This window comes from Lipotes vexillifer, unplaced genomic scaffold (assembly GCF_000442215.2).
Source record: "Lipotes vexillifer unplaced genomic scaffold, Lipotes_vexillifer_v1.1 scaffold777, whole genome shotgun sequence".
Classification (NCBI taxonomy): Eukaryota; Metazoa; Chordata; class Mammalia; order Artiodactyla; family Lipotidae; genus Lipotes; species Lipotes vexillifer.
In genome coordinates this window covers 1,200,862-1,211,579 of record NW_006784423.1, presented here as the reverse complement: position 1 = coordinate 1,211,579, position 10,718 = coordinate 1,200,862, and the positions used below count along the sequence as shown (strand labels likewise).

The window sequence follows — 10,718 nt, the reverse complement described above, 5'->3', positions numbered from 1 at the left end:
AACCACCCCGGTTCTGCTCATACTTCAGGATCCATGCTTCTCACTTCCTTTTACAATTCTCGAGGATTAATTTAATTAGAGCACTTCTGGCCCTATCACACCTTACAGACATGCTGCTTTGGGTCACCTCCTGTACTTGGTGACAGTGCGGGGGGTGTCACTTTTTATAGGGCAGGAAATTACCTTAAGAAACATCTCTTTACCCCATTACCCCTGTTACTGCTGCTTATAAACATTCTTTCTTTATTTTTTTTAAGTATATGGAAATACAATTTTAATACCTAAGGGGAAAAGTGGGACTGAAATGTTTTAAAAGGTGGATTGTTAAAAAAGAAGTGGGTCTTGATTCCCAAGTATTTGTGTAACGAATACGTTATGCTTGTTAATATCACATTTTATTATAATTATGTATTCACATGCATTGTTTCTTCAGCTGCATATTAAGTGTTGTGAGGGCAGGATTGTGTGTCAATAATCTCAGTTTTTGGCACAGAGCATGCTGAGCTAAGCTTATTGTTCTAGATCAAGGCTGCCCAACAGAACTCTCTGCGAAGATGGAAAGAGCCTGTATCTGTGCTGCCTGACACCACGGACAGTAGCCAACAGGTGGCTATTGAATCTTTTGAAAGTCCTGTTGTGATTAAGAAACTGAATTTTAAATCTAATTTATTTTTAATGACCATAAATATAAATTAAAATGGCCACACATAAAACAAGGAGGAACGAGGAAATTGATGAGTCATAGAATTAGAAAAAAATATTGTTAAACTTTGTGGCAGAAACAGCAGGTTTTCCAGGCCTGTGCACCCTCGTCGGCAAATGCAGACCCTGGGGAAGGAGGTGAAGGGCTGGTGTGGTCTTCCGTTTGGACGGAGTGAAAGAGAACAATGCATAAGGACTCCGGCCCACTAGTGCTTTTACATTGGATTGGCTTTTGGCTGTGCAGCACTGGTTGCCTCCGGCGGAATCATTGGCTGTGCAAAAGCGGGCAGTGTCCCGTCCCTGGCTGCCGGGCTCCTGTTCGGTGGATTAGTGGGCCTGGGTGCCTATCAGCTGTCTCAGGATCCAAGGAACATTTGGGTTTTCTTAGTTACATCTGGAACCTTAGCTGGCATTATGGGAATGAGAGTCTACCACTCTGGAAAATTTATGCCTGCAGCCTTAATTGCAGGTGCCAGTTTGCAGATGGTCGCCAAACTTGGAATTAGTGCATTGGGTAAACCCCATCAGTAGGAGTCATGGCCCAGCTTGGACTCATGAAGAATTTTTAAATTTTCACTATTTTTAGCATATTAGGATAAAGAGGTACAGCATTTTCACATGTTCTGACATTTTACCTAAAACAAAAACAAACCAAAAAACCCCAACTTTGCAGAGAAAAAAGTCAGTTATTATCATTACAGCCTTAAAGAGGTGGGTAGAGTGTAGCACAAGAGCTTCTGCCTATAGTAGAAGCATACAGTTTGATTCTTTTATGTTGGTGTCATCGTTTCTTTCTGAATCTATAGGTGAAATCTCCAGGGATGAAACGTAAGGTGTCACCATTGGGGCCCCTGATAAACATCTGGATGCTGAGAACACATGTTAGACCAATGAAATCAAAATCACTGGGGATGAGACTCAGGCATCAGTAGTTTTTAAAGCTCCCCAGGTGTGATGATTAATTTTATGTGTCAACTTGGAGGGTGTTCTTGGATGAGATTAACGTTTAAACTGGTGAACTTTGAATAAGCAGATTGCTCTCCATAGTGTGGGTGGGCCTCATCTAATCAATTGAAGACCCTGAATAGAACAAAAAGACCTGCTTACCCAAGCAAGGGGGAATTCTCCATCAGACTACCTTTGTTTTATTTTTTGTTGTTGTTTGTTTGTTTTGTTTTTATAAAATAAATTTAATATCATCTTTTCAATATCCCCCCCAACACAGCATTTTAATAATTTGGTAGAATATTCCTCTAAACCTTTCTCTGTATTTACACATATTGTTTCCTTATTCTGTCTTTCATTCTTTAATTTTTCAACAAAAAAGTTTACAGTCTGAAACTCCTGGAATTGGTTTCCACAGTGTATGATAGCTTGTTCAAATAATAGGTGACTTTTAAATTTATAGAAATTGTTTGACTATTTTGCAAAAAATTTTGCAATCCACACTTTCCAGATAATAGTGGACATGCCCTTTTCTCCCCAAATTCTCTCCATCACAGAATACCATGCATTTTTTAAACTTTGGCTAATCTGACCATCAGACTACCTTTGGACTGGAACTGTACCATCCTGGGTCTCCAGCCTAGCAGCCCACACTGCCGATTTAGCGTTCACCTGCCTCCATGAATGTGTGACCCAGTTCCTATTTACACAAACACACACACACACACACACACACACACATATTACTGGTTTTGTTTCTCTGGACAAGCTCAACCTGACTAATATGCCAGGTAATTCCAATGTTGGAAGTTTCAAAATCAATAGTGAAAACCAATTAAGTTCATGCCAACCTCTGACCAGAGATTGCTGTAGGAAGGCAAATGTGTTTCTGCCCATTTCTACAGCAATTACCAGTACGAGGAACCATAGCTGTAAAATTCAAACCTATATAACTTCTAATAGATAGAGAAATTCTAGATAGCCTTAGGTTTGGTGATGACTTTTTCTTTTTAGAGTTTTAAAGTTTTATTTCTTTACAAAATACTTATCAAGAATTTAAACAGTGCTTGCATTTTTCTCATTGTATAACTTATTTTTTTAAATACATCTTTATTGGAGTATAACTGATTCACAATACCGTGTCAGTTTTTGTTGCACAACAAAGTGAATCAGCCATATGCATACACATGTCTGCATATGCCCTCCCTCTTGAGCCTCCCTCCCATCCTCCCTATCCCAGCCCTCTAGGTCATCGCAAAGCACCGAGCTGATCTCCCTGTGCTATGTGGCTGCTTCCCACCAGCCAACTATTTACATTCCGTAGTGTATATATGTCGATGCTACTCTCACTTCACCCCAGCTTCACCCTCCCACCCCTTGTCCTCAAGTCCATTCTCTATGTCCGCCTCTTTATTCCTGCCCTGAAACTAGGTTCATCAGTACCATTTTTTCGTTTTTTTAGATTCCATATATATGTGTTATATATGTGTTAGCATATATATGTGTTAGCATACGGTATTTGTTTTTCTCTTTGTGACTGACTTCACTCTGTATGACAGACTCTAGGTCCATCCAGCTCACTACAGATAACTCAATTTCGTTCCTTTTTTGGCAGAGTAGTATTCCATTGTATATATGTGCCACATCTTCTTTCTCCATTCATCTGATGATGGACGTTTAGGTTGGTTCCGTGTCCTGACTATTGTAAATAGTGCTGCAATGAGCATTGTAGTACATGTCTCTTTTTGAACTATGGTTTTCTCAGGGTATATGCCCAGTAGTGGGATTGCTGGGTCATATGGTAGTTCTATTTGTAGTTTATTAAGGAACCTCCATACTGTTTTCCATAGTGGCTGTGTCAATTTACATTCCCACCAACAGTGGGGGAGGGTTCCCTTTTCACCACATCCTTTCCAGCATTTATTGTTTCTAGCTTTTTTGATAATGGCCATTCTAACCGGTGTGAGGTAATACATCATTGTAGTTTTGATTTGCATTTCTCTAATAATTAGTCATGTTGAGCATCTTTTCATGTGCCTTTTGGCCATCTGTCTGTCTGCCTTGGTGAAATGTCTATTTAGGCCTTCCACCCATTTTTTAACTGGATAGTTTGTTTTTTTGATATTGAGCTCCATGAGCTGTTTGTATATTTTGGAGATTAATCCTTTGTCAGTTGTTTTATTTGCAAATATTTTCTCCCATTCTGAGGGTTGTCTTTTTGTCTTGTTTATGGTTTCTTTTGCTGTGAAAAAGCTTTTAAGTTTATTTAAGTCCCATTTGTTTATTTTTGTTTTTATTTCCATTACTTTAGGAGGTGGGTCAGAAAAGATCTTGCTGTGGTTTATGTCAAAGAGTGTTTTTCCTATGTTTTCCTCTAAGAGTTTTATAGTGACTGGTCTTACATTTAGGTCTTTAATCCATGTGGAGTTTATTTTTGTGTATGGTGTTAGGTAGTGTTCTAATTTTATTTTACATGTAGCTGTCCAGTTTTCCCAGCACCACTTTTTGAAGAGACTGTCTTTTCTCCATTGTATGTTCTTGCCTTCTTTGTTGTAAATTAGGTGCCCATATGTGCGTGGGTTTATCTCTTGGCGTTCTATCCTGTACCATTGACCTATATTTCTGTTTTTGTGCCAGTACCACACTGTCTTGATTACTGTAGCCTTGTGGTGTAGTTTGAAGTTGGGGAGCCTGATTCCTCCAACTCTGTTGTTTTTCCTCAAGATTGCTTCGGCTATTCAGGGTCTTTTGTGTTTCCATATGAATTGTAAGATTTTTTGTTCTAATTCTGTGAAGAATGCCATTGGTAGTTTGATATGGATTGCATTGAATCTGTAGATTGCTTTGGGTAGTAGAGTCATTTTCACGATATTGATTCTTCCAATCCAAGAACATAGTATATTTCTCCATCTGTTTATGTCATCTTTGATTTCTTTCTTTTTATTTTTAAAGGGTTTTTAAAATTTTATTTATTTTATTGATTTTTGGCTGCGTTGGGTCTTTGTTGCTGTGCGCGGGCTTTCTCTAGTTGCGGTGAGTTGTGATTTCTCCTCTTTCATTTCTAGTTTTATTGATTTGCATCATCTCCCTTTTTTTCTTGATGAGTCTGGCTAAGGGTTTATCAATTTTGTTTATCTTCTCAAAGCACCAGCTTTTAGTTTTATTGATCTTCGTTTTGTTTTCTTCATTTCTATTTCATTTATTTCTGCTCTGATCTTTATGATTTCTTTCCTTCTACTGACTCTGGGTTTTCTTTATTCTTCTTTCTCTAGTTGTTTTAAGTGTAGGGCTAGATTGTTTATTGGAGATTTTTCTTGTTTCTTGAGGTGAGATTGAATTTGCTATAAAGTTCCCTCTTAGAACTGTTTTCGCTGTGCCCCATAGGTTTTGGGTCGTTGTGTTTTCTTGTCATTTGTTTCTATGTATTGTTTTATTTCTTCTTTGATTTCTTCAGTGATCTCTTTGTTATTTAGTAGCGCACTGTTTAACCTTCATGTATTTGTGTTTTTTACAGTTTTTTTTCCTGTAATTGATTTCCAATCTCATAGAGTTGTGGTCAGAAAAATGTTTGATACGATTTCAATTTTTGTAAATTTTCTGAGGCTTACTTTGTGACCCAGGGTGTGATCTATCCTGGAGAATGTTCCATGTGCACTTGACAAGAAAGTGTATTCTGCCACTTTTGGGTGGAATGTTCTATAAATATCAGTTAGATCTGTCTGGTGTATTGGTCATTTAAAGCTTGTGTTTCCTTATTTATTTTCTGTTTGGATGATCTCTCCATTGGTGTAAGAGGGGTGTTAAAGTCCCCTGCTATGATTGTGTTACTTTCGATTTCCCCTTTTATGCCTGTTAGTATTTGCCTTATGTATTGAGGTGCTCCTATGTTGGGTGCATAAATATTTACAATTGTTATATCTTCTTCTTGGATTGATCCCTTGATCACTATGTAGTGTCCTTCTTTGTCTCTTGTAATAGTCTTTATTTTAAAGTCTATTTTGTCTGATACTAGAATTGCTACTCCAGCTTTCTTCTGATTTCCATTTGCATGGAATATCTTTTTCCATCCCCTTACTTTCAGTCTGTATGTGTCCCTAGGTCTAAAGTGGGTCTCTTGTAGACAGCATATATACAGGTCTTGTTTTTGTATGCATTCAGCCAGTCTGTGTCTTTTGGTGGGAACATTTAATCCATTTGCATTTAGGGTAATTATCGATATGTATATTCCTATTCCCATTTTCCTGATTGTTTTGGGTTTGTTATTGTAGGTCTTTTTCTTCTCTTGTGTTTCCCGCCTAGAGAATTTGCTTTAACATTTGCTGTAAAGCTGGTTAGGTGGTACTGAATTCTCTTTGCTTTTGCTTGTCTGAAAAGCTTTTGACTTCTCCATCAAATCTGAATGAGACCCTTGCTGTGTAGAGTAATCTTGGTTGTAGGTTTTTCTCTTTCATCACTTTTAGTATATCCTGCCACTCCCTTCTGACTATTTCCTTTCCCATGTTAGGGAAGTTTTCCACTATAATTTCTTCAGATATTTTCTCAGACCCTTTCTTTTTCTCTTCTTCTTCTGGGACCCCTATAATTCGAATGCTGCTGCGTTTAGTGTTGTCCCAGAGTCTCTGAGATTGTCTGCAATTCTTTTCATTCTTTTTTCCTTATTCTGCTCCTTGGCAGTTATTTCCACCATTTTGTCTTCCAGCTCACTTATTCATTCTTCTGCCTCAGTTATTCTGTTATTGATTCCTTCCAGTGTATTTTTCACTTCAGTTATTGTGTTGTTCATCTCTGTTTGTTTATTCTTTAGTTCTAAATCATTGTTAAACATTTCTTGTATTTTCCCAATCCGTGCTTCCCTTCTGTTTCCGGGATTCTGGATCATCTTTACTATCATTACTCTGAATTCCTTTTCAGGTAGGTGGCCTATTTCCTCTTCATTTATTTGGTCTTGTAGGTTTTTCCTTGCTCCTTCATCTGTGACATAATTTTTTGCCATTTCATTTTTTTTTTTTTTTTATGAGTGGGATTCTGTTCCTGTCTTCCTGGTTGTTTGGCCTGAGGCTTCCAACACTGGAGTTTGTAGTTGGGTAGAGCTGGGTCTTGGTGCTGAGATGAGGACCTCCGTGAGACCTCACTCTGATGAATATTCCCTGGGGTCTGAGGTTCTCTGTTAGTCCAGTGGTTTGGACTCAGAGCTCCCACTGCAGGAGCTTCGCCTGACCCTCAGCTCGGGAACCAAGATCCCGCAAGCTGTCAGGGGTGGCAAAAAAAAAAAAAAATAAAAGAAAGAAAAAGAGAACAATAACAAAGTAAAAAATAAAATTAGACTAGGAAACTAAGAGCTATGCTAGAAAGAATATAAAAATAAAAATATAGATGAATCAACAACGGGAAGGTACATCAGTACCACAATAGTAAAGGAAGAGGAGGAGGGAAAAGGAAAAAAAAAAGGTGGGGGGTGGTGAAGGCCTTGGCTGTGGAGGGCGGGGCCTAAGCAAGGGCGAGGTTTGGGTGGTGGGTGGGGCCTATGCTCAGGACCCACAGGGCTGGAAAAGGCCCTGGGGGTGTCCGGGGTGGGGCTTAGGCTCAAGGAACAGAAGGGGCCCGGGCGTGCCCCCCACCCCTGGTCTCAGAGGGCAGAGGACCTCGCCTGGGAGCCCGGCAGGCTTCCTGGGCTCGAGTGGGCGGGGCAAACGCCCTGCGCTCCCGCTCCTCTCGGAAGGCCCCTCCCCCCGCCTCTCCTGATCTCCCCGGCCTCAGGGGCGCCGACCCTGTCTGGCCTCCACTCCTCCTTCCCCCTCAGTCCCCCCACGTCCTGCCGGTTCACTTGGGGGTTCCTCCCGTCTCCCTGGGCATGAGAGTCCCCCACCAGCAGCCGGCAGGCACCCTAGTTGTGGGGAGATGCCAACTCCGTGCCTTCCCACACCGCCATCTTGACTCTGCCCTCTCCGGTGATGCCTTTTTAGATACAAAATGAGAAGCATGATTCATGAAAGAGAAAAAATTATTAAGGTGGACTTCTTTAAAATTAAAATAAAATTAGCTTTGTGAATGACACTGTAAAGAGAATGTGAAGACCCCCTGAGAGAAAATCTCTACAAAACACATATCTGATAAAGAAGTGGTATCCAAAATATTCACGAACTTTTAAAACTTAACAGTAAGAAAACAAGGAATCCAATTTAAAAAATGGGCCAAAGTTCTGAACAGAATTCATCATTGCTGCTGCTGGTGGTGGGTCTCTGAAAAGGTTTTCTTCTTTATGAAAAAGTGGTGCAAAGGAGGACCATTCTCTCCCCAGGCCTTGGCTACCGCTGTGTGAAGATGGAATGCTCACTTCAGCAAGTTGTAATCTTTTTGCTGGTAGAGGGGCTTGCCTTGAAGTCGATGGCTCCTGACTGATCCGGGTGGTGGTTGCCGAAGGTTGGGGTGACTGTGGAGATTTCTTAAAATAAAACAACAATGAAGTCTGCCAAAAAAAAAAAAAGATGGAATGCTCAGACCCGCTCAGCCTTCCTGCAGTCATGAGGGGACAAGCATGTGGGTAAAAGACAACCAAATGGTAAAACAGAAGGTGGAAAGAACATAGATCTCCAGGGAAGTTATTGTGACTCTGTTTTCCAACTGTCAAACCACCTGACCCCTGATTTCTCATTATGTGGCATGATACATCCATTTATTGTTAAAGACAAACAATTCAAAGCATAATGATTTCAACCATTTTTGAAAGAATGGCTTACGTTGCCTTGGTTTTAACAATTAAGTTAGAAAAACATCATCATCATACACTAGCAGGTTCAGAGCTGTGAAGTGTCAGGGTAGCTGCTGGCCTAGGTGTTGCTTCCAATCCCTTCTCTAGCTGAAGGGATGATTCTGGCACCACCTCCCTTGTCATCCCCCTACTTTCTTTACAAATGAGGAGGTCAGATGACAGTGTTAAACGTAGTTCTCTACTCGCGTTGCTTTTGTTGTCTAATTGGTTATAGTGAGCTGGAATTCTACCTTCTCCAGGTCAATGAACTCCTGTTTCCAAGCTTTACGTGAATTGTGAAAATCTGAGGTTGATATAAATATTTGAAAGACATTTGCAGAAAAGATAGATAGTTACGGCATTGTAATGAAATAAGGTTCTCTCTAAAAGGTCAAACCAGAAGGTCTCATGCTTAGAATGAAAAAACTTGTATTAATGTATTACAGGGTAAAAATACTAAATGCTAGAGCACCACATGCTAACACTTAAAAATGTTTTAGTAGGACCTACTGTATAGCACAGGGAACTCTAGTCAGTACTCTGTAATAACCTATATGGGAAAAGAATCTGAAAAAGAATGGATGTATGTGTATGTATAAGTGAATCACTTTGCTGTACACCTGAAACTAACACAACACTGTAGATCAACTCTACTCCAATATAAAATAAAAATTAAAAACAAAAGAGTTTTAGTTGCCAGGATCATGGTGAATAAAGTAAGTAGTAGAATCCCTCTCTTCCTGCATTTTTCCGTGTCCTTCTCAATTTATTCATTTTTGCTGACAATAACTAAGCAGTGGGATTGTGGGTTCTGAGATGTATGAAAACGGGGGGCAGAGGAAAAGAACAGCTGAAAATGTTCATGGTCATCAGATGCATTTATAAACAGGAGCCATGAAAAAGACAAGAGCAACAGGGCACAGGCTCTGTCCTAGAGCAATGAGCATCCTGTAAACAGTAGTTATTCAACTAGTCACGTGTTGAGTGGATGGAAGGGATCCCTGGACGGAGCACTCTAGACTGGAATGCCGCCGGTTTTCAGAGACTGAGGGGACACGTTCCACATGGTCGCTCTCTCCAGGACACCCCTCCACACGGATTGAGGTATGTCGATTGGGTAAGTGGATCTCTGCAGGTCTCAGTGACCTCATCTAGTAAGTGGGACTGATTTCGTAGGTTGGCCATAGGACTAAACGCATAGATGTAAACACGAAGTGCTTAGAACAGTTCTTGATATACGACAATCAATCAGTAAGTCATAGCTACTCTTAGCGGTAGCGTTAGTAGTGTCGTAGGAGCAGTACAGGTTACCTGCCGGGGGTATTTTGAGGCTTAATGAGGTGAATTACTTGGCCCCCACCTGTTGGAGTGAATCCTCAGAGATGTTGGCTGTCAGTCTGTCTTTGGTGGTGTGTCCTAGTTCACCTCCTGTCTTCTTGCTGGAGGACAGGCCAGCCCCCGAAGTGCTCTCCCCACGGCTGTTCCATTTCTCTGGAGCTCTGCGCCATTCTGTGACGTAAGATGCTCTGACTTTTTAAAAAAGATTTTATTGGAGTACAGTTGATTTACAATGTTGTGTTAATTTCTGCTGTACAGCAAAGTGATCAGTTATACACGTAGATACATATATATATTCTTCTTTTCCATTATGGTTTATTACAGGATACTGAATATAGTTCCTCGTGCTATGCAGTAGGACCTTGTTGTTTATCCATCCTGTATATAATAGTTTGCATCTGCTAATCCCAAACTCCCAATCCATCCCTCCTGCATCCCTCCTCCGCCTTTGGCAACCACAAGTCTGTTCTCTGTGTCTGTGAGTCTCTGTTTCGTACATAAGTTCATTTGAAGACACTCTGACTTTTATGTAAGAAACACAGGGCAGTTTTAAGAGAATTTTAGCTCTGGAGAGGGATCCACTCATCAAAAGGTTGTGTTTGATGTCTCCAAAGACCTGAGTGTTTCACTTCATGACAATTCAATGACAGGTAATTTGCTTGATTTTTCTTTTTCAGTTTCCATCCAGGTGTTTGGCTCGGCTCCACAAGGAGAGCGTCTGAATGTTGCTTCCTTTTCAGTGTCGAAAGCTATTTGCGATTATACTTGAAATCAAGTAACAAAGATGTATCCTTCTGCAGCTCTTCCTCTGACTACCCAATCATATGAGTATTCTTGAAGACTTTGTGTTTTACAGAGCAAGCCACAGTCATCAGGATGGTAACTTACATCACGTGAATCACGAGTCCCAGGCAAGCCTGATCCTCTGCGTTCTAACCTTATCTCAAACGTACCTGAGAGGTATTGTTTGCAGTATTCTTTCCCT

General features: G+C 40.4%; 1 pseudogene; it reads left to right on the top strand.

Moving 5' to 3' along the window:
- The first annotated feature begins 887 nt into the window (after positions 1-887).
- LOC103073509 (transmembrane protein 14C pseudogene) lies at positions 888-1,233 on the top strand (annotated as a pseudogene).
- Positions 1,234-10,718: the final 9,485 nt, after the last annotated feature.